The sequence below is a fragment of the Pygoscelis adeliae genome, unplaced genomic scaffold (assembly GCF_000699105.1).
Source record: "Pygoscelis adeliae isolate BGI_AS28 unplaced genomic scaffold, ASM69910v1 Scaffold108, whole genome shotgun sequence".
Lineage (NCBI taxonomy): Eukaryota > Metazoa > Chordata > Aves > Sphenisciformes > Spheniscidae > Pygoscelis > Pygoscelis adeliae.
Window position 1 is genome coordinate 7287140 of NW_008825498.1, and position 21699 is coordinate 7308838.

Below are 21699 nucleotides of genomic sequence, written 5' to 3' on the forward strand. Positions count from 1 at the left end.
GAGGTGGGTGTTGGTCTCTTCTCCCAAGTAACAAGCGAAAGGACGAGAGGAAATGGCCTCAAGTTGTGCCAGGGGAGGTTTAGATTGGACGTGAGGAAAAATTTCTTTACTGAAAGAGTAGTTAAACATTGGACCAGGCTGCCCAGGGAAGTGGTTGAGTCCCCATCCCCGGAGGTATTTAAAAGATGGGTAGATGAGGCGCTTAGGGACATGGTTTAGTGGACATGGTGGTGTTGGGTTGACGGTTGGACTCGATGATCTTAGAGGTCTCTTCCAACCTTAATGATTCTATGATTCTAAGTTTCAGCTACGAAGACCCAAGAAAAACATAAATCTCTTTGTGATAAACACGTTACCCTAAGACAGTCTTTTTCGGTCTAGTGTGTTTGCAGACTCCTGTGGGTCCCAGCACTCCTACTATGGGGACCACAAAAGGTAAGCAAAACCAGCATGCCCACTGCCAGTAGATTTTCATTTGCTGTGCAGAGATCCCCATCTCCAGCGATAAATCCTTAAGGGTCCACAAATTGAAAAATGTTGAAAACCAGTGCCCTAGGAATTGTGCTCCTGCCTTGGAGCAATCTTTGCTAATTGGACAGAGCTGACAAGCAGGTCCAATATGGTGAAGAGAGATCCCCAGATTATTAACAACATGATGGCATCTGGAAGTTTTGTAGAGCAATAGAGGCACAGCTCTAATCAAGGACTTTTCCAGCCTCTTGTATAGCCCATCTGTTAAAGATTTAGCATATTATATATAATGCCCTCAGCAACTGACTTTGATGTATGTTCAAATGTGAAACATCTTTTGTAACTAACATAAAGAAATTATTTTTTATTATCTGCTAGGTCCTTAGAATGGAATCTCTGCAAAAGTCACCAAAATAAATGATCTATGTTTTCAATATCTATGAAATATTGATATCAGATGGAATTACTCTGCTATCCAAAGCCCACTAAGTCATGGACATTTTTTCTGGACTTCACTAGGATTCTAATCATGGCCAAACTCTGCATAAGACAAAGGAGAAGTGTTAAACTTAGGGTACTCAGATTTTAGGTGGAAAATAGGAAACAATGTGGTGCAAACGTAACTACACTTCTATCTGATATGAAGTGATTTATTATAAGTATTAGAATACAGTTTATTGAAAGTATTGAAGCAGTTTGTTCTTTGTTTTTCCCCTTTACTTGGTGCAGCACAAGCAAAGAGTAAGGGATGTGTCCTGGCTGAATTCCAGTTTGGGAAATTACATTTTGCCTGACCCTGAATTCACCCTACAGTGCCAAAAAAAGAAGAATAAAAAGCCTCCAGTGCTAAATCATTCTCCATTGCTGTAATTATTAACCAGCAGGTACATCTGATGGCTTCCTTTAGTTTTGGGAAAAACAGATAATTGTTTGCAGGGCTCTTTATTAAGTTATTATGCTTTCATTCTCTAGAATGAAAAACATACTATAAATATAAAATAACTGGTTTGGGGAAGCCTTTGTTTGTTTCTGACAGTAACTGATAGTATAGTAATATAATCTTTTTGTCTTCAAATTTGTTTTCAGTTTTTGACTTAGCAAAGAGTTCCTTCCCCTGTTCTTCCTCAAACAAAACTTCCATTTAATTCACGGAGGGCTTCTCTGGGTTAAGAGTGTGTGCAAATCAGTCAGGATTTCAGCATTTGGCCCTTACGGCTGCCGTGGCTTGTCGGCATCGGATTCTCAAGGACAGTTGCCAGAGCAGCTGCCAAGATGTCACCGTGCAAAGGTTGGGAGACTACCTCCAGGCACCTGACAATGGTCCACAGAACCTGGCAGAGCATTTTGCGGTTCCGGGAGCTGCTCAAGCATGTAATGTGCTGAGCTCCGTGGATTGGGAACGCCTGTTTGAGGTGATGCTTCAGCAAGTGGCTTTCTTCCTCTAGCTGGGTCAGGAAGTTTTTTCCTTAAGCTTTTGACAGGAAGGCTGAATTGCTGTGATCTCTCGTGTCGTTCCCCGCGATATCCGTTAGTGCTCCTATTACGATTCCAGGAGCAGGTGATGAAGGAGTGCGAGGAGTACATGCCGTGTGGCATCACGCCCCTGTCCTTGCCACCAGACTGTGCACACGTGCTGCGAGGACGTGGAGGTGCCAGGGAGGAGCACACAGCCCCAGCGCTGTACCGGGTGCTTGACAGAATGCTTTCGGCAGTTCCCAGAGATTTTGTCTTATTAATGCCAATGGTCGTCAGGTGGAAACAAAACTAAACTGTGTTCAAATTCCTACAGAATCAGGGCTAGTGAATCTCAGGACTGGAGTGCCCTTCCAAGCCTGCTTTAGATCCAGCTTTATTTTCCCTGAAGTCAAAGACACATTAACAATCTCCATGTTTCTTCCTTAGCTATGCAATCCAACAGCCTCCTGATAAACTGATAAACTAAAAATAAATGATGCAATCGCTGCTTAATTTTTGTGTGTGTGTTTTTATTTTTTGCAGTTAGAGCAGGGCAGCTCTGCACTGGAAGAAGTCACCAAGATACTGTCATTTTTAAGGTGGACTACGCTGAGTACCTACTTTCATTTAGAGATAATAGACTCTAAAATTGGCCAGTTTTGATTTACAGACATAAATTAGTAATGAAAGTCTCTAATGACTTTAAACACTTTGAGTTGATAATTAAATCGTAAAGGGGGCTATAAATGGATGGGAAGAAGAGAATATGTTCCTGTTAATATTTATTATACACATTATAGGCTTGACTTAAATATTTGAGGAAGAGGGGAGACCCTTTGCACTAGGCAAGGAGCAATGCCATACTGAGTGACAGACCCTGACCTGAAGAGTCTGCAGTTTCGAGAAAGAAACAAAGCTTGCAAAGAGATAAAGTGATTTGCCTGGGATAACACTGTTAGTTCTCACCAAGGATGCTGCTTCCAGATCCATGACCCTGTCCACTGCACAGCAGTGGCTGCACAGGACATAAAGGGCAGGAATTAAAAGATATCAAGTTCCCACAACACTAAATAGAGAAATATTTTCACTTGTGTTCGTAACAGGTTCATTGTGAAAAAAAGAGTGTTTTTTCCTAAACATCCACCTCAGTAATATGTGAGAGGTCACTTAGTCCTGCCAGCAGATACTGTACGTTCCAGGAAAATGCAGAGATTGACAAAATTGGGATCTTCAAAGAGGATTGAGTAGCTATATTTTCATTTTCAGTGGAAAATGACAGTTGCCTACCTCAGTGTTCAGAAACCATCAAAAAGACCTCTCGAGAGACATACAATTGATCTTAAAATAATGAAATATATAAATAATACAATAATAATTGTAGTAAAGGTCTGATGCTTGTACGCATTTAATATAAAACTTATACAATGTGTGGTATGCACATCAAGGCTTCCTCTGTAACTGTAAGTTAAACTTTCTTTTTAATAAAAACTGAGAACTTACTGGAATCACTTGGCCCTGGCATGGATAGCATTCAGAAAATACCACATGTTGCAAGACTCGCTATGTAAAGCAAGAACCAAGCATTGAGATATGGTCAGATAAAGAACATTCCAGCCTTTACTGGATATCCCTGTAATGCAAGTTTGCTCACCTCAAAACAATCATCTTTTTCGTTATGTAACCACTCATAATTAAAAAGGTACTTCTAATTTCTAGATTGTTTTTTTTATAGTATCATCCTCCAGCAACAGTATCTTACGTGTTTTTCTGGCATTACTTACCTCCCTGTTAAAGTTTTTGAAGACAGGACATGACTAAGTTTTTGTCTTCCGTGAAGAAACTCTGTGCATCTCCCATGTACACAAGACCAGCATTTAAAACATCTAAAAAGACATACTCAGTTTCTTCCTCATCGTACTACTTTGCTTTCCAAGAGAAAGACAAAAGCTTTTGCTAAATAGTGAAAAAAAACCCCAACCTAGATTTGTTTTAAAATGTCCTGGACTGAGTGACAAAGACAGATTGTTTACCAGCCCAGAAATATTTCCGATATTCATTCACAGATTTACAAGAACAAAACAAAAATGTATGTATAACTCGTCTGGCTTTTCCTGACCTTGAAAGTTCATAAATGAATATTAAAGCCAACGTTCAAGAAAATTGCAATAGAGATGTACTCAGACTGCTGACAATTTCTGAGAGAAACTTGCAAAGATAAGTATCATAGATTTTAATGAGGGGAAGGGTTTTGCGAAGAGATGGTATCGGCTTTTAGACATCCTCTCCATGGGCAGGGGCGAAACAAGAACAGAAATTGCTTAGGACATGCCTTAAAGCTCAGCAAATTTTTGAAGAGATATGTTCATGTATTTGCTCATCTGAAATGAAGCAAAAAATCACTGAGTGATTGATTTTCACCGCAGCATAAAAACATTTTATATTTTTGTTTTGCATTGCTCTAGATGCTATCCAGTGGTTGAGTACTAAACAAAGATAAATTAAGTCATTCACTTTCAGAAACTTCAAAAGTGAAGTGATACCAGCTGGTCTTACACAAAGTACTTTTGCTTGTTTTCATAGGAAGATCACAAAAAGAGACAATCTTACCCAGTTCACTAATTAACAAGATGAGTGAGTATACATTAATAATACATAATTCAGATGCTTTTCACCTCCATCATGAACAGATTTTATGAGATTTTAAGTATTTATTATGGTGGATTCTCAATATGAAATACAACTCCTAGGACCCAATGTCAAATTTAGGGCTCTGATTTTCCACTTAGATTTCTCCAGTTCTTGCTGATGTCAATCACAATTCCCACGGACGCTATTAGTTAAATAACATGGTGTAAAATACCCCATATTAAAGTGGTAGATGGCTGGAATTGTCTCCAATGTGTAAATGTGTATCAATACTTGAATCCTCTTTATGTTGCTGGATGTATCAGAATACTGTGCATGAACATCCTGACTGGTTCAAACTGAGTGTCTATCTAGTCCAGTAGCCTGTGGTTGACAGAGCCAAATAGGAGAAGCTTAGGGAAACAGTATAAGAAAGTGGGAAAGAATCAAATGATCTTTGCGCTGGGACATACTCTTAAACTCTGGTCTGGTGGTCCGGTGTTACTTGGTTGCTTATTGTCCACATGGCTTCCTGCAAAGTCAGAAGAAAGAATACCGTATGAGCTGAGGTTGCATCTACACTAGTGTTTTGGTTGAAAGTAATAATCAGATTTTTACAAGAATTTCCAGTTGTCTCCTTTTACCACGTACTGGTTTGATTCACAGCGTGGCCTTGGTGCACATGAGTAAGATTTCTTTGAGAGCAAACTAATTAAGAAACTCTCCTCCTGGTTTGTATTAGATGCACTCAAAATCCAGATGGAGTCATAAGGGTAGAAATAACTGACTGGTGCTTTGAATGGCTTTGAAACACAGGCATGATAGGGAAGTTCAACCCAGAGGACCAGGCTGAATCTAACCTGAAATAAAATCCTATAATTGTATATAGTGTAAATGTAGAGACTTCAATACCGACCTCTCAGGCTATGTCGGAGACAGCAAAGCTGCAATTCTTTCTTGAACTGCTGAGCTGCAAACTGGTCTCTCTTTGTGGAAAGGGACTTTAGCATAAGGAACTCCATAAAAACCATGACTGATGGGAATTCACGAACTTATGCAGCAGCAGTTAATATTAAGCAATATTACCTACATATCAATCTCTCAGACATAATTTTAGCAGCTACTGTCTTCTTGTTTGCTGAAAACAAAATTTAGCTAAGAAGTCTAAAGCAACAAAATGCAAAGGGAGAAAGCTCTTTTTTTTTCTCTCAAATTGCCCTACATAGTTTACCAATTAGTTTCTTTGACATGGAATTTATTGGAATTCTGGATATTTTCAGTGATATTAATTAATCACCTGACAGATTTAGATAAAATAGCATTCGGATGGCAGGGCAGAGGGTTGCAGGTATTGGTTAGTACCTAAACACCTGCTTCAGAAAGGAGTGAAAAAACACAGCAAAAAGGGACTGCTTAGTTACAGAGTGGCTGCAGAGTCCCCTTTCCATGCTGTGTAGTCACATCCTGGACCTCCACGTCAGAATTCCCCTGCGCGGCATCTGGCATGTGTAGGAGGGTGTATGTACAGCCACACTAGCACGTAACCATCTAGAAACTAGCTGATAATGCAAGATGTATTGTAAGCTACTGTTGCTCTGAGCAGCAATAACTATCTGCCTGGCTTAGGGAATTGTAGGGCACCAACCACTGTAGAATCTAAGTACCAATAATGCTTAACATTTATTTTACACTTTACAGAGTTAAAGTGCTGTACAAACATTAGCTAATTAATTATTGCATCTCCCTTGGGAGGTGGGTCAGTTGGTAAGTATTAGTCCCATGTTACAGATAGGAAAACTGAGATGCAGTGTTTCCCCCTTTTATTTTTCTACTGCACTCTGTAAAGCTCCAGACACTCTCTAGAGGAGTTTCCTGCAAGTTACTTGCCCAAAGCCACTACTCAAGTTGGGAGCCTCGGCAGTATTATAAAATTGGACTTCTGTTTCCCTGTCTCTTGCTCATTCCTCCACACACTACACGGCCTGTTTCTGGATGGTAAGGAGACTGTTGCAGCAATCACATGAAAAAAGCAAACAAATCAGACCGAAAGCAACAAACCTGGTGCTCTGACAGATCTGCTCCGTCCAGAACTCCAAGCAACTTATCTGGGTACTCCGCTACCTCTACTACAGGTTTCCCATACAGCACCAGAAAGAGGGTAGATATGCAATGGCTTTTGAATAGACATCCACAGGCAACTAGAGAACCTTGCAAGAAACGGGAGCTGTGCTTCTCGGTTAACCTGCTGCTCAGGAAGCCCGGAGCTGTGATGGGACTGGGATACCGGAAAACTCAATATTTCTGAAAGCTTTCCACAGTGTCATACCATTCAGCATTCAAATCACTGGAAGTGGCCCTAAAGTCCAAACACTGACTTTGTTGCTCGAATCCAGGTTCTAGCAGAAATCAAATTTCTATTGGGCTTGTGTTTTTGGGGGAACAGCTCTCAGGGGCTTGCTAGCACTTGGAGATGTGGCCCTTTGATTCCTCTATGGCTTGCATTAGTAAGCCAAGAACATTCGTAGGTGTTTTAAAACATGACATCCTTGACATAAGTCAAAAAGTTTTGGAGTTTACAAAACCACCAGACCTCTTCAGTAGCAAACTTGATGGTTTTCAGAAGTCATTGGCTTCTCCTGTCAGTCTGCTAGTGCGTTCAGTTTAATCCTCGTTTGAGTTCTGAACTTAGTTTGTGAAGGAAAAGCCTTCAGTCTGAACCCTGCAAGAGGGACTGGGGTGTTTTCTACATGTTTGCAATTACAGCCCAGAACAAAAAGGCAAAGCTGACACACTGAGCACCCACTAAATTTTTATTATATTTTAATATATTTTCTGATAATGAAAGGGTTCTGAAATGTGGGAGCTGTAAGGTGGCTATAGGTGGAGCACCCCCAACATTGCTCTGTCTCGGATGAGAGCAATGCAAATGTCAAGTGAACATGACAGGGCATACTTTAGTATTTTAATGAAAATGGTCCAAAATATTGGGTAATGAAAGACATGCTTAAGGAGTGATATATTTGGAACTACTTGAATCTGTGAATGATACTTCCATGAATATTTTCTTACTTGTAGGGCTCTGACCTTCTCTGTGTTGGGTATTGTTGAAGAGAAAATAATCTGACCATAGACAGTAAATGGAGAATCACTCTACTTTGACTTGTAGGGGTTATGTTTGGAATTGGGAAAGGGTCAGTCCCAAGAATTTAGTGATTATAAGTCAGGCTCCCAAGTCGTCTGGTGAATACTGAGTTATTATTTTCTAGTCACCTTTTGGTAAGCCCAGATACTATTTTTCAGCCTTGCCTTTGCAGTTGTTTCCACTGAAAGCATAATTTAGCTTTTTTTCATTCTTAGCTACAAATCCAATCTAATCATGTGCCTCTAACAGCGGATGCTTTAAGAAACCCCCAAGATTCACAAGACCCGGCAATTTCAAAATGCGATTTATAAAGCTAATTGCAATTCTTCATGTAAGTAGAACTAATTACGTGTATGTACTTGACCTTTAAACACCAGTTCTCTTTTCTCTCTGAGACTTTTGTATTTTTAATTTCTTCACATCTCTGTTTGTTGTTCTTAATCAAATTGTGCCCTCAAGTGATTAAGAACTCAGATTAAGGTTTCATACTTTTCTTAAAAGTATGTGATGGGGAGAAGAGGGTTAATGCAAACACTTTCATGGCAATATTTTAAAAGTTTAAATTATTAGTTTGGTTGATTTAAATACTTCTTCAAAGTGCTAACAATACAAATATTGCTGTATTATGCTAGTAGACAAGATCAAATGATGAGAGTTTTCCTATAAAATTATTATAGATAATGTAATAGCAAGGTGTCTTCTTTAATTAAACAAGGTGTAAATCAAAAATACATAATGAAGAGTGCACTTGATTTTAAAAATCACTTTAAATAAGATAATACCTAATCAGTAGCATAAGCAAGATTATTAAAAAATCATATTTAACTTTTTATTCTGGCAGCAGCCTTTGAAAAAACATTTCTGGTTGCCTTCCCTGGCATTCACTACGCATTGGCAGCCTTGGCAAACTGGCAGGAAAGAGGATGCAGAAATTATCTAATTCAAACGTCTGAATCATTGTGCGTTGGCTCCGCCAACCTTTCCATCCTACCCTCGGGTTCTCCTGCACCGTCCATCACTGCCGTGCTGGGGATTGGGCTGGTGCCTGCAGCTAATGAATACTGCATTTCCTCCTCTCGTTTCATCTCACCTATCAAGACGGAAATGTGAAATACTGTACCATCAATATAACCATGAAGCAGCGTCAAAGAGGGGGAGGCTTGGATGGATGGTTTTGGGCTGCTCTCCCTCCTGACCTGGTGCCTCTACTGGGAAGCTGACACCACTTGCTGTGGGCAAGTTGTAATATGGTTTGTTTAACAGGGTAAATCATGCTTTTATCACTGGAAATAAGATGTGGTGGAGACACGTTGTCATGGTTACTTAGCCATTTCCCCAGAGTCACAACACCAGTGTCCCGGAGGGGATATAATTCTATTTTATGCATATGCATGAGGCTAGCAGGTGCTTTGGCACTTTAATTATATATATTTTTAAATGGCTAACTGTAAATTTGTGACAGAAACACAGAGTAAAAAGGATAAGAAATGGACTTGGAAAGCAGGCAATAGGATTGTCAGGGAAAGGAAAATAAAAAAGTCCAGGTTTCTGAAGGCTGCTGCCAGAATTTAAAATAAAGTAAATAAATATGTTTCATAATTATGTAGGAAAGTCAAGGAGATACTGAAAATTATAATCTCCAGGTAGGAGGGTATGTGAAAGAAACTTTACAGAAATTAATTCTTGTATGAAATTTTTCTCTAGGAAAGTTACTCAGCTCATGGAAATGGCAAGAAGAGTGGGAGTGAGAGAAACAAGAATGGATAAAATATTAATAACTCTTAAATAATTCAAAAAAGGCCCCCAAAACAACAATAAAACATGTAACTACAAAAACTATTGGAAAATGATTGGTATCATCAGGTGACTACTTTCATGCCTCTTCAAGAGGTTTTGCAAGTTACTGCACTTCATTTAGCTGCTGTCTCCTCATGTCAGTCATGACATACCAGCTCCTGCTGTCCCAGGTGTTACTGTCCCTCAGTTAAAAAGGACTACGTATTTTTAGCCCAGTACAATAGAAAGGGAAACAGCTTTAAGTCAAAATAACTTAGAAGGACAAAGATTTCCCAAATTATCCTCAGATGTGTCAGCTGCTGTGTAATTACTGTACATTCAAATATTGTGCAAGTCTGTGCATGTTTTTACAGGTAACTGACATTTAGACAGTGGTTGATGTGTCCAACAGTAAGACGAAATCACAAAACCTGGAAAACCTCTGAATACTGATACCTCTCGTACATAAAAGGTACCATGCTGAAAGAATAACGCCTTACAACTAGTTCACCTTATATGTGTCTCCTACCACTGAAACATAAAATTCACTTTACTACTGCTGATCATGTTAGGGATGTTTTGGACTTTATCAAAGATTTCTGGAGTTGACAGGAATAAACTGCAGTCACAGAAGGTGAATAAGCCATGAAGAATTTTTCTGAGTAATGTCCAGATCTTTTTACTGTACTTTTTAAAGTAGGTTGGGAAACCAATATTTCATTAAAAAACACCAAGATTTCTTCTGTTTTTTTGGGGGGGGGGGGGAAGGAAAAAAGAATGAAAATGAGGCTCTTCTCTATTTTTGTGAGTGACTTCAAGTAAGATCAGGCATTATTTTGTTTTGAGGACATTCACTTGGGATTTGTGATATATGAGATGATCTTTATTCTGTTTCAGGGATATATAAAGACACACGTGATCTTGCATTCCAGTGAATGTTTTGTCAAATATTTTAAACCGCTCTGGTTTTATGTTCTTGAGCATCCTTTTTAAGAGCATCACATTAGGTTGTGCTTTCATGGGCACTTGGCTCGGCCTCGATGCCCTTTTGTACTGTAGGGTTGTTTTTAACTCAGGTCAACTCATGGGACCTGCAAACAGATTCAAGAAAGGGGCAGGAAGTAGCAGGGGTAGGAAGAAGCAGGAGCTGCTTACCGAACCACTTGTATCAAGAAAAATGTTTGTGTAACTGCAGGTTTTGATAGAGCAATGATAACGTGTTCTCTGAAACACTTTCTGAAGAGAAGTTGCCTATATCCAGGCCCCTCTTTCCCCAATAACCGCTATTCTGGAGCGAGCTCAAGAGAGGGAGAAACATCCATCATCAATTGCAGTGAGGTGTGGACTGAAAATGTTAAGAAACATTGTTTTCACCTGTTGCAAGTTTGCCTAAATGTTTATGTTCTCCTGGAAATGTTTCATCACAATGAAAGCATGTTTGGCTCGTGCAGGTTCTGATAAAGGTTCAGGCTGTGTGTTCATTACCAGAGTTCTCGTCCAAAAATTCTTCTTATGCAATCAAGCAATATTAATTTTATGAATGTTAGAAGCATTTTTTCCCTCTATTGTGAACTTGAAGCCTGAGAAGTATCTTGGCTGTTTTCTGTGACATTCTGGCTAGCTAATGTAACTGCACTACTGTTATGGACGTGTACTATAAAATGTATGTGTTCAATACAGCCAGAAGACCAAAGAATAACATTTGAGATATATTGCATTTTTTTTCAGATGGAGCAGAAACTTCCTAAAAGGCTCTGCTATGTAGTATACACACATTTAGCCAATACCTTTGGAGAGCTGTGTATTAGCAATTCCCTCATGGCAGTGCCAAATGTTAAGGAGAGTTGCATACTGCTCGGTTTTAGCAAAGATTTCTGCAAAGAAATACTCCAAAAAAAGAGTCAGTTTCAGTTGCTAAGATAGCAATTCACCAAAGGAGTTCAAGAAAACCTGTGTGGCTGTGGCCACGTTTCCTTCTGGTTCCAGATGTACCAGGTACTGTCCCATCCCCTCATGCAACCTGCCCAGCCACTGTTGGCTGGAAGTTACTGTTCTCTAGGCTCTAGCAGCACAGCTGATCCTGCAACTCCTCTCTGACTTGGGTTGGTCCAAATGAGCCATGTTAACTAATACCATTGAAACAGGTCTTCACTGGCACAGCTAGATGTTAGTGAATCAGGTTAGGGAGAGCTCGTACAGCCCTACTAAAAGGTCTGAAGGGGCACTGTGCTCCAGCAGAGACAAGGAGTGTTCAGCTGGGGTTCTCTTAGGGCAGGAATCCACTGAGCTGACAAAGACTTGGGGGCAAGGAGCATGTCTGTTGATTCTCCATGTAATTCCCCCAGAAGAAACATCCTGATTCAGTGGAGCACTAAGGCATGTATTTGCACATCCCTGAGATGAATGGGACAGACGCTGGGGAGAGACCCCAGCCCTACTGGAGGCCAGGGTGAAACTTCTTGCTCCCTTGAAATCAGCAGATTTCATCCCTTCTGTGCAAGTACTTTGCTGAATGGGCCCTGCGACCCTCCAGATGCTCAAAGCTAAGTACAAGAGGAAGTACTTTTACCTAATCAAAGACTGAGTCCTTCTTACAAGGAGAAGTGTGAGCTTCTGTGACACTGCTGTATCCAGCTCTGCTCCTACGTGGGCCAAGTGGTCAATGTGCCAAGCACAAAACTTAAAAGGAAAGGAAATCGAAACTGTCCTTTTGCATCTGCACCACCAAATCCACCTTAGGGGCTTATAACACCCCCAGGGGCTTATAAATACATGAGGTATTTAAGCACCTCATGTATTTACCCTCAGAACTACTCCATGGGCTGAGGCAGTGCTGCTAATCCTGCACTACTGGCAGCTCAGCAGGGACAAATAGCTGCATGGTGCCACACAAGTAATTCACCGTCAGGCCTCGCTCTCCCACGGCTCAGGCTAATGCTCCCGTGCTCGAGACTATGTCCCCTCTCACCACGTGTTTTACAAAAAGCCTATTGCCTTGTGTACATTTTGGTTTTCCTGCATGAAAAGAGCTGACTACCACATTCAAACCTGGCCTAGAAACCCTGAGTCTACTTTTATTTTTGCAAAAAAATCATGACATGGAGCTTTTATGGAACTACTCTTGTGAGAGAGACAAATGAAATGGTTGTTGAATTGATCAATATAATAGATTAAAGAGGAAAATTTTGCTTCAGAAGCATTTGTAGGAAGCCAAACTTTGATACTGATGAGGGACTAGGCTCCAGAAGGGGCTGGGAGGGCTCATTCCTCCCATCTCCCAGCTCCTGAGCAAAAGGAAATGGTGGCTGTTGTACATTGCAGGAACAGCTGTTAGATTTGCACAGCACCTAGCACCATCTGATGCTGGTTCATGCCCGAGCCGCTTAGGTGCTACCTCTCTGTAAATACAACTGTCCTTAACTTTAAACTCAACTCCATAAAGTCCTTTAAAATCTGGGAAACAAGTGAAGAGTTTTGCAGGGGCTGAGTGAAGCTAACAGGAACACTTTGCTCTTCTACAGCTGAAAACTTGAAATAACATAAAACCAGGAAAAAAATGTCAGGAAAAGATCTTAGGAAGTCACCTATTCTACTCCTATGTCTTCTTTGTAACTCTATGGCATCTTGCCCTACTTATGCCACCTCTGACAAGGGCTCAAGGGTCTCTACTGAAAGAAATACTACAACCTCAATAAGCAACCTCTCCCATTTCATTACAGTCCAGGTTAGAAAGGTTTCCTAAAGTCAGCCCTGAAACTCTTTGCTTCTGTTATTCAACTCCTCCACCATGGATGTGACAGAGTATTCCTATGACCTTTAACAACTTTTTACATACCTGAGGACTGGTATTAAATCCATCCTCAGCCTTTTCTTCTTTAGATTAAGCAATCCTAGGTTTTTAAATCTTTCTTCCAAAGTCACCTTTTGCTCACCCCTTTCCTCCTCTTTGCTTTTTCCTAAAAGTTACCTCCCCTGTCCCCACCCAAGGCTTAGACACAGCATTTCAGCAGAGGCTTATCAGTTTTGAGAAGAGGTACAAGATTGCTTCGTAATGGAGAGACAGGATTTTGTTTAAAATTGCACTGAAGTCTTACTTGCAACTTGCCATGTCATCTGCAACTGTATAAGCACTGCACTGCACTGAACGAGACCCACATCAGACCTTTACAGGATTTCATGATAAATACTTTTGTTTTCATCATAAACCACTGTAATTGCAATCCAAAATATTCTCTATCTGCTCTATAATCTCTTATAGGCATATCAGGTAGAATAGTGTCAAAACCTTACTAAAGTCAAGGTGCGTATCATCTACTGATTCCCATTACCCACAAGGCCCATTACACAGTCAGAAAAGAAAGTAAGGTTCATTTGACATAGTATGATACATAAATGTGGATTTCCAGATGCTTTACTTCTTACAGAATTTTTCTGAGGGTTGAAGTTAGTTTGACTTCTCAATAACTTCTTGATTCCCCCTTTTGCTTAAATAAAAGCACAATATTGTGCTTTTCTAGCTATCTAGTTCTTCATTCCCTCTCCACAAGTTCCCAGGAACACTACTAATGACTCTGAGCTTCAGCCAGTCCTTTAAGTATCCTATACAAAATTCATCAGACCCAAAGGATTTTTAAAAAAATGAACTTAAATGAAAACCCTTTACCTATTCTTTTCCTTTTCTAGGTAAAAATCTTTTTTTGTTTCTGATTTTAATCATGCCAGCCACATGCTCACAACTGATCTTTTAATTGATGAGGATGCAGGAACCCCACTTCACACGTTGGCCTTCTCCGCATCCTTTTTGAGACTTTTCTGCCTCATCATCACTCAGTCAACACTGCTCTTGGCTTACCTCTTACTCCTAATGCACATGCAGAATGATTTCTTCTTACCCTTGGTGCCTCTGCCTAATGGTGTTTCAGTCTGTGTTCCAGCTTTTCTTGTTCTGTCCTTACATGCTCCTGGTAATCTTTCATACTCAGTCCACAGTATCTGAACGCGGCTTCTTCTTTCCCTGCACCCCACGCACATGCTGGTCAGTCTGTCTCCTACTGCAGGGACTTTCCATTTCCAGCATTGTCAAAGCCCCCTTGCTACCATTGAAAGCTTCACTCGCTTGATCAGTTTTGTGGCCAGTTGCGGTGGCCCTCCCACCATGTAAGTACCTGAGTTCTTTTCCTCTACAATTATTACCTATAAAATTTTCAGGCGGTTTTAGTCTTCTCTACATGCCAGGCTTCCAGCAAGTAAACGTATCCAGGCTGAGGCAACACCCCTTCTGTTTTCCCCCTGCCTGTTCTTCCTTTCATATTATTATTCCAGTCATGCGAATTATCCCACCAAGACTCTGTTATGCCAATTAAGTCATAATTTTGATCTTGTATTAAGACTTCCAGCTCCACCTGTGCATCCCAAATATTTCTTCCACTAGTATACAGACATCTAAAGTGTTCAGTGGATTGATTCACTACCCTCCGTGTCTCTCCTGTGACCCTATTATAAACAGCAAAATCTCTGAAATGTTAGGCCTCTATCAGACTGCTCTTGTTTATGCTCACTTTTTTTTTCCCTAGTCAACCCCTCCCTAGATCCGACTTTAAAGCCCTTCTAACTAGGTTAGCAGTTTGTTGGATGAACAACATGGAATCAGTGCAGCAGAAAAACCAGAACACCCTCCAATAGCATCGCAGGCTATGGCAGGCAGCACCCCTTCCTCCCCCGACCTGCTTCCCCTGAATAGCAGATCTAGCCAGCAGAGAACCTCTCTTCCCATCAGAAGAGGGTCATCACCTTCTCAGCCATTCTTTTGTTTTGGGAGAGGGCTGGCTACAAATCTCATAGCTGGGATGGGGTGTGTGATTTTTGCTTAGCACTGGGATTTAAATATTGCTTGCTCCCTGGATAACATGCCTGTTCTTGATCTCCACAAGTATCATCTGCCTCAGGAGGGAGCCAACTTCTGCATCCCTATCTGTGGAGAAGCTGTTTGCTTCTCCACTGCTGGTGCTGCTTCCTGCTCTAGCTAGCCAGCCTCTTTGTGCTTGGAGATGTCCTCACACACTGCGTCCTCGGGCCCCCCTGGCTCCCTTACCTACCTGCAGCTCCCTGACTTGCCGCCAAAGACACCCAGGGGTACAGGCACCTCTCCCGCTGTTTGTATCCCCTTCCCCACTGGAAGGGAGAGAGAGGCCACATTCCTTGCACATTCTACCCAATACAGGGGTTGAGGTGCCCAGGATCAGCATTCGCCACCTGAGGTGCACCTCCCTTATGCAGACCAACGTCACAGGTTGGACTTTGTGTATGGGTACAGCCAGACTGCTCTTACTCCACCCTTAAATGGAGAGGTAGGGAGCTGCTCTTCTCTGGGAATGGGATCTTCAGGGTGTATCTTCTGTTCATGGCCATCAGTACATCAGCCTGGGCACAAACCCACAACAAGATAGCTTCAGCCAGTCCTTTAAATATCCTATACAAAATTCATCATACCCAGAGGACTTGAAAACACTGGAGAAGGGAGCCTTACAGCTTCCACATGGCAGCTAGCTCATCAAGCTGACCTGCTTGGAGTCCAGGCAATGCGAGTGCGTGTCCCACTGCTTCTCTTCATGCAGGCATGTTGTAAAAAATACACTTTAGCTTCATTTTTGTAAATGTGCAAGATGACAACGCCGCCACTGCAGTCAGTCTTGTGATATTTTTTTCCTTCCAACTATGTTCTAATGAAAGAACATTTTGTTTAGCATGTGAAATGGTAAATATCTCAAATCATAGGAAAACATACAATAGTTGCATTTTGTTATAAACAATGAGTACTCACTAGGAAAATACTAGAAGAATGAAACCCTCTTCCTTTTCCTGTTGATTGTGTGTACTATGCCTTCAGGCAAAATGGCATTTCCCTCCAAGGCCTGATGCTCCATTCTTTCCCAGCACTTGCTATTGACATAACTTCCTAGGTTATTGTTACTCCTCTTATTGATTATTATTGCCAATACATGGAAGGCTTATACCAGCATCCAGCTCCTTCAAAGGCAGCGCGGACATCCTCACAAGAAATCTGACTGCACGCTCACAAAGGTAGGGGAAGGTGTGAAGGGCAAGCATTAATAAATAGGAGTACCAATTGTACAAGAACTATTGTAGCCTATGAAACTGTTTATCTGAATGTGTTGTTTTATACAGGATGAGGAAATTCTTACATTGCAGTTACTGCTGCAACTGAGTTGGGCAGATCAAAGTGATAATTACCGTGTTCTAGAAATCCCTGGTTTTGATGATGAGGTTTTTTAAGCCTATAACAACACACAGATCCAATTGCGAAAGCTTAAAATTGCCTCTTCAGTAGAAGCAGGGCTTTGATTTCATCTAATTTGACCCTTCCACCGCACTTATAAGTGCACTCCAGTGTAGCTAGAGATAAAAACTTTGAAATTTAAATGTGCAACTTGCAGCTGAGGTTGGATTTGCGAGCTAGGACACAGAGTAGCTTTTGATGAGCAGCAGTTTTCATTACAGCTGTCAGAAAATACCTCCCCATTAGGAAGCGATGAGTACATTTAATTCAAGTCCAACCCTTCCAACACCATCACTTACAGACACTCTTCTGCTCTGTGAGTGAGGTTCTAATAATACGCTGAGCCATGTGGGACACACCAGGGTGATTAATGCTTGGATGTGAACATACACTGCACAGAGTATATATTTCCCCCTTAAATGAATATATCTGCTTTTCATTGATATTGAGGTAGATTTGCTCTGTACTTGCTCACATGAGGAAGCCTAGAACTGTGGGATCTATCATTCAGCAATAGCTCCTGATAACACTAGCGCTTGGAACACAGCAAAGTAAAAAATGTGAATTCATATTCACTTTTAATAAACTGGGGTAATTAGTCACTTGAAGTGCAATAGAAAGTGACAGCCTGTGACACATAAAAGACTGCAGACTGACAAAGACAGAGCTATTCTTCATTGCACTAACATCCGTTTCTTCATCAACATTGAATTTTTTCAGTCTCTTGGCATTTCAATTACATTATAAAATGAAGGGCTAAAATCCTGGCTCTGCATTTTTCCTTCTCCTCTTTGAGACTAAAGAAAAGAGATGAGAAAAACCCTTTCCGCAATTTGCTTCTGTATCCCCTGAAATGATGTCAGTGGGCCATGGCATCCATAGCACCCATGACGCGTGCAGGAGAAGGTGTTCAGCCTTGACGTCTTCAAGGTGCTGCCGGGACTGAGAAACCCCACCGAAGGGAACCACCTGGAAGACAATGAGAATGGGGCATAATAGGTAAAAAAGTAGCAAAAATGTTTATGAGTAAAACAAAATTAACCATGAAACTCAAGATGCCTCAAACAGTCCTTTGGTCCTTGCTGGCATCATTTCCCTCTGCATTACCAGTGCCCAACACCTGAGGAGTGTCTAATGGGGTGGTCAGATAACTGATTTCTGACAGGAGGGGGTGTCACATTTCCACCTCACCTGCTCCCCCTTTCCCCAGTGCTGCTTCCTTGTCGGGCTGCGCTGCAGGGTGCAGGGAGCCGGGAGCCAGGGGTGGCAGCACGGCTGGCAGGGCAGTGCCCTCACCTACACGGGATGCAGCCCCATGGTACCCCAGCAGAGCAGGTCTGGTGATGGTACCAGGGTCAGCCACAGCCCAGGTCACCAAGGTGTAAATGCAGCTCCTGGGCCAAGGTGGGAAACCCCAGCAGGGCTTCTCCCCACTCGCCTCACACGGCTCTCTCACAGCAGCCTGGTCCCACGTCCCACGTCTGTGACTGGAGCATCAGCAGCCAAACCCAGGGTGGGGGAAGACACTCCAGAGCCTCGTGGCACACCCAGAGCCCAGGCACCCCTTACCTTGTGTTGGCTCTGGCGCTTGCCAACCCCTCTGTGAGCTCACGTAACTCGCTGTGTCAGCATAAAACTAATTCCTCCCCCTAAAAAAGGATAGCTTTCTGCTCGGTTAGCAAACTGAAACAAACCTCTGAAGGGCCCGGCCATTTCCAGAGCCAGTGGAAGCAGAAGAGGAGGATCATGACACAGGGAGCAATAGCGGAGGGAAGAACGGTGGGTACGGGTGGGAAGAGGGGAGGAGGATGGAGCTGAGAGCTTGCCTTTCAGCTCACCTTTCAGGAGCAGCAGCGAATCACCTGGCTCTATCTAAGAAATTCCTGGTTCTTAGTTTCCCCTTTTTCATGATTTTTGGTAAGGTCCTCATTTGAGGACATAAATGGTCTTATCTTACAAATGCACATGAAGAGCCAGCTACACTTGTGTCATTTCAGCAGTTGGTGAGGTTAAGTCTATATAGGGAGGAGCAGTACCTTTTATTAGATCACCTGAGACAATGGTGAAAAACAGACCAGCTTTTACAGACCCAAGTCCTTCCTCAGGACTGAGATAGCCTCACTTATTGCCTTGGAGCAGCCTGGTGACCAGAGCACTGCTACTCTTCCCACCATTCAGGTCCTCCAAAAATCTTACCATAAACCTCCAGCAGAGAAAAAGAAGTGAGAAGAAAGTATTTTTACATGAAGAACAAATTATACTTAAATCCTTTTTTAATGACATCAGGACATTTTGCTATGCAAAGCCTCAGCTTGTTGACTGGTGAAACCTCAATGACTTACCTCCCAGGCGTGCTATTTTGTTAATTTTATATATGGTTTTGAGAGCCTCGGATCGAAAGCACCAAGGTTGAGCTGTATAATTTTCTCAGAAGCCTCATGGTCTCATTTGACTCACTCATATGTCAAAGCAGCTTTTAATTTCTCAGTTGTGGGACTCAGGTCTTAAAATACACTAGCAGCCAGAAGCTCCCCTTTAAGCACCTGAATAAAAGGGTCAGGTTTTCAGCTGTTTCTAGTCTCCTGCAGTTCCTATTGTTTTAACAGAGATGTGCTGTTCAAAAAACTTAGCTCCCAGCTGTAGGCATAAGCACTTCTACTGCTGTGACCTAATACTTCACAGTGCAGTCACTACTTCTATCACCTCAGTGAAAAATGGATCTGGAGGGGACCTGTAGTCTAACTAGCATCCACAGAAAAATGGTGATGATCTGAACTACCTCCACTGCCTACCTTCGAGTCTTATTTTTCAGTGAAAAAGAAGTAATCTTTGCAGAAGTGAAATAAGCAATCATATATTTTGAATGGATCTTACAAATCTCAGAGAGGGTAAAAGGCAAAAAATGTGTTAGCAGCACTGTTGGAATTATTCATTTGTGAACAGTTTTGTTGAAAAATATAGCCCTGAGGTGTGCCTCTCAGTCCTTTCATCTCTCCCTTAGGTGCTCTGCAGAAGCTGCAACCTGGGCACTGTGACAGGTTGCTGAAGGCATCTGTTATCTTTTCCATTCTCTAACTGGACTTCTTATGTCTGACATCTTTCTTCTACCAACAGTAAAGTGTTTTTTGGTAACTGGGTAAACCAAAATTCTGAATTTTAAGCAGTCAGGGATATGAGCTTTAACCTGTGCTTATAAACCTGAAATTCATTGCGTATAAATGCTTGTCTGAGTAGAATTTAGGCTGTATAAATTAATCTTCCAAAAGAGGCATGAACAGATTGGATTTGAAGTGCAGGCCAGTTCCTCAAGTGGCATAAGTATTGACTCGGGTATTGACCATTGACACTGGTGAAACTAAACCATTTTACACCAGCTGAGGGCTCTGCGTCTGTTTTTTTAAATTCAGGGAACTTTTCATAGAAAGGTTTTTATGCTCACCCTGTTCAGCCAGCTCTATTCATGATCAGAAATAGAATGTTCCTCTGCCAGGTCACTACAGAAGTGAGATAAATGTGCAGATGATGAAGAAGTCTTAATCATAGTTTACTTTTAACCCTTTGCTTTTGTTTGTTACCTCTGGAGTTATTCATCCTGGCAAATCACATTGACTCTGGCAGAAAAAAACAAGGGAAAAAACCTGAAGCCTGTTTTCACCTTAAGCAGCCAAGTGGTTAAAGGACTGGCATGTAAACAGCTCCACTACACCTATGCTGTATTATGAAGTCCAGTGGGATTCTGCTTTAATCTTGAGAGAGAGTGTGAGGGGTTTGTTTTTCACAGGGGCTTTAGCCTACAGTTAAGTGCAAACACCTGCTGAAGTACTGGTAATTAGTAGGTAATTAGTAGCTAATGTTCTTAGAATTTAAAAAGAAAAGCTTACATAAGTAATTACTTACTATTTCTTATAATGTGCTGCTTTTCCTGAGATTTCATATCCCCAGAACATTTGCCAAGTTCCTAAGTTCCTCAACATACTAAATTGTTTATTAATTACACACGTATATTGCTTGTAGAAAAAATAAAATGCATTAAAACGCTGGAAACAGGAGTGAGTTATCTTTTAAATTACAGTACAAGACTCATTGGAAATGGCAGAATTTGCAGAGGGTAACAGCTTTAGGAGGAGCATTAATTTAGGGCTGGGGGAAGGAGGGTGGTGGTGGCTGGAGCAGTGAAAGCAACAGCTGGGTAGCCCAGAATGAGTTGCTTTTTCTTGGATAGGGCCTAGAGACACGAAGCGAGAAGCAGCATTTACGGTGGGTGTTTTGCTCAAGCCAGTAAATGTTTAGCACAGCTGTGGACACCCGCCTCCCCCCCCCCGACATTCCCAGCTCTATTCACACATTTCAGGTGTGCTAAGAGTTGGGGCTGCTCTAGCTCTGCAGCAAAGTGGTTTGAATGGTGTTTCACCTCTTGTAGAAGGATCTTTTCTAGATCAAAGGGAGAGCTAAAACATCTGCCTTGTCAAACTCTTTCTGCAGTCAGCACTCGCCATTGTCGTATGTGAGAAGAATTAAGGCAAAGCCGTGCTTCTCTACTTACTTTAGACCATAGCTAACAGATGATGCAGCTACTGGGGCTGCGATTGCACTTACCAGCTGCCAGCCTTGCTCTTGCAGCGTGTGGGACATGCTTTATACAGAGGCAGAAGAGGGGAACGCCTGCTGAGGTCCATCCGTGACTGGATGCTACTCACCACGTGTCCTGTGGAACCCTACCTGCAGCTCAGCGTGAGCCTTTTCCTATAGGGCAGTAGGGTACACACACCTCATCCTTTCTGATGATGACTCTCCTGTGAGGTACAATGCATACAAAGGCAGGATTAACAACAGCAAGGACCATGTAAACGTGAATCATACTTCTACGGAGTAAACCTTGCACGGAAAAGGTTGAATTTTACCCTCTGAGCTCCTGCGCTGGAGGGTGGGGAAA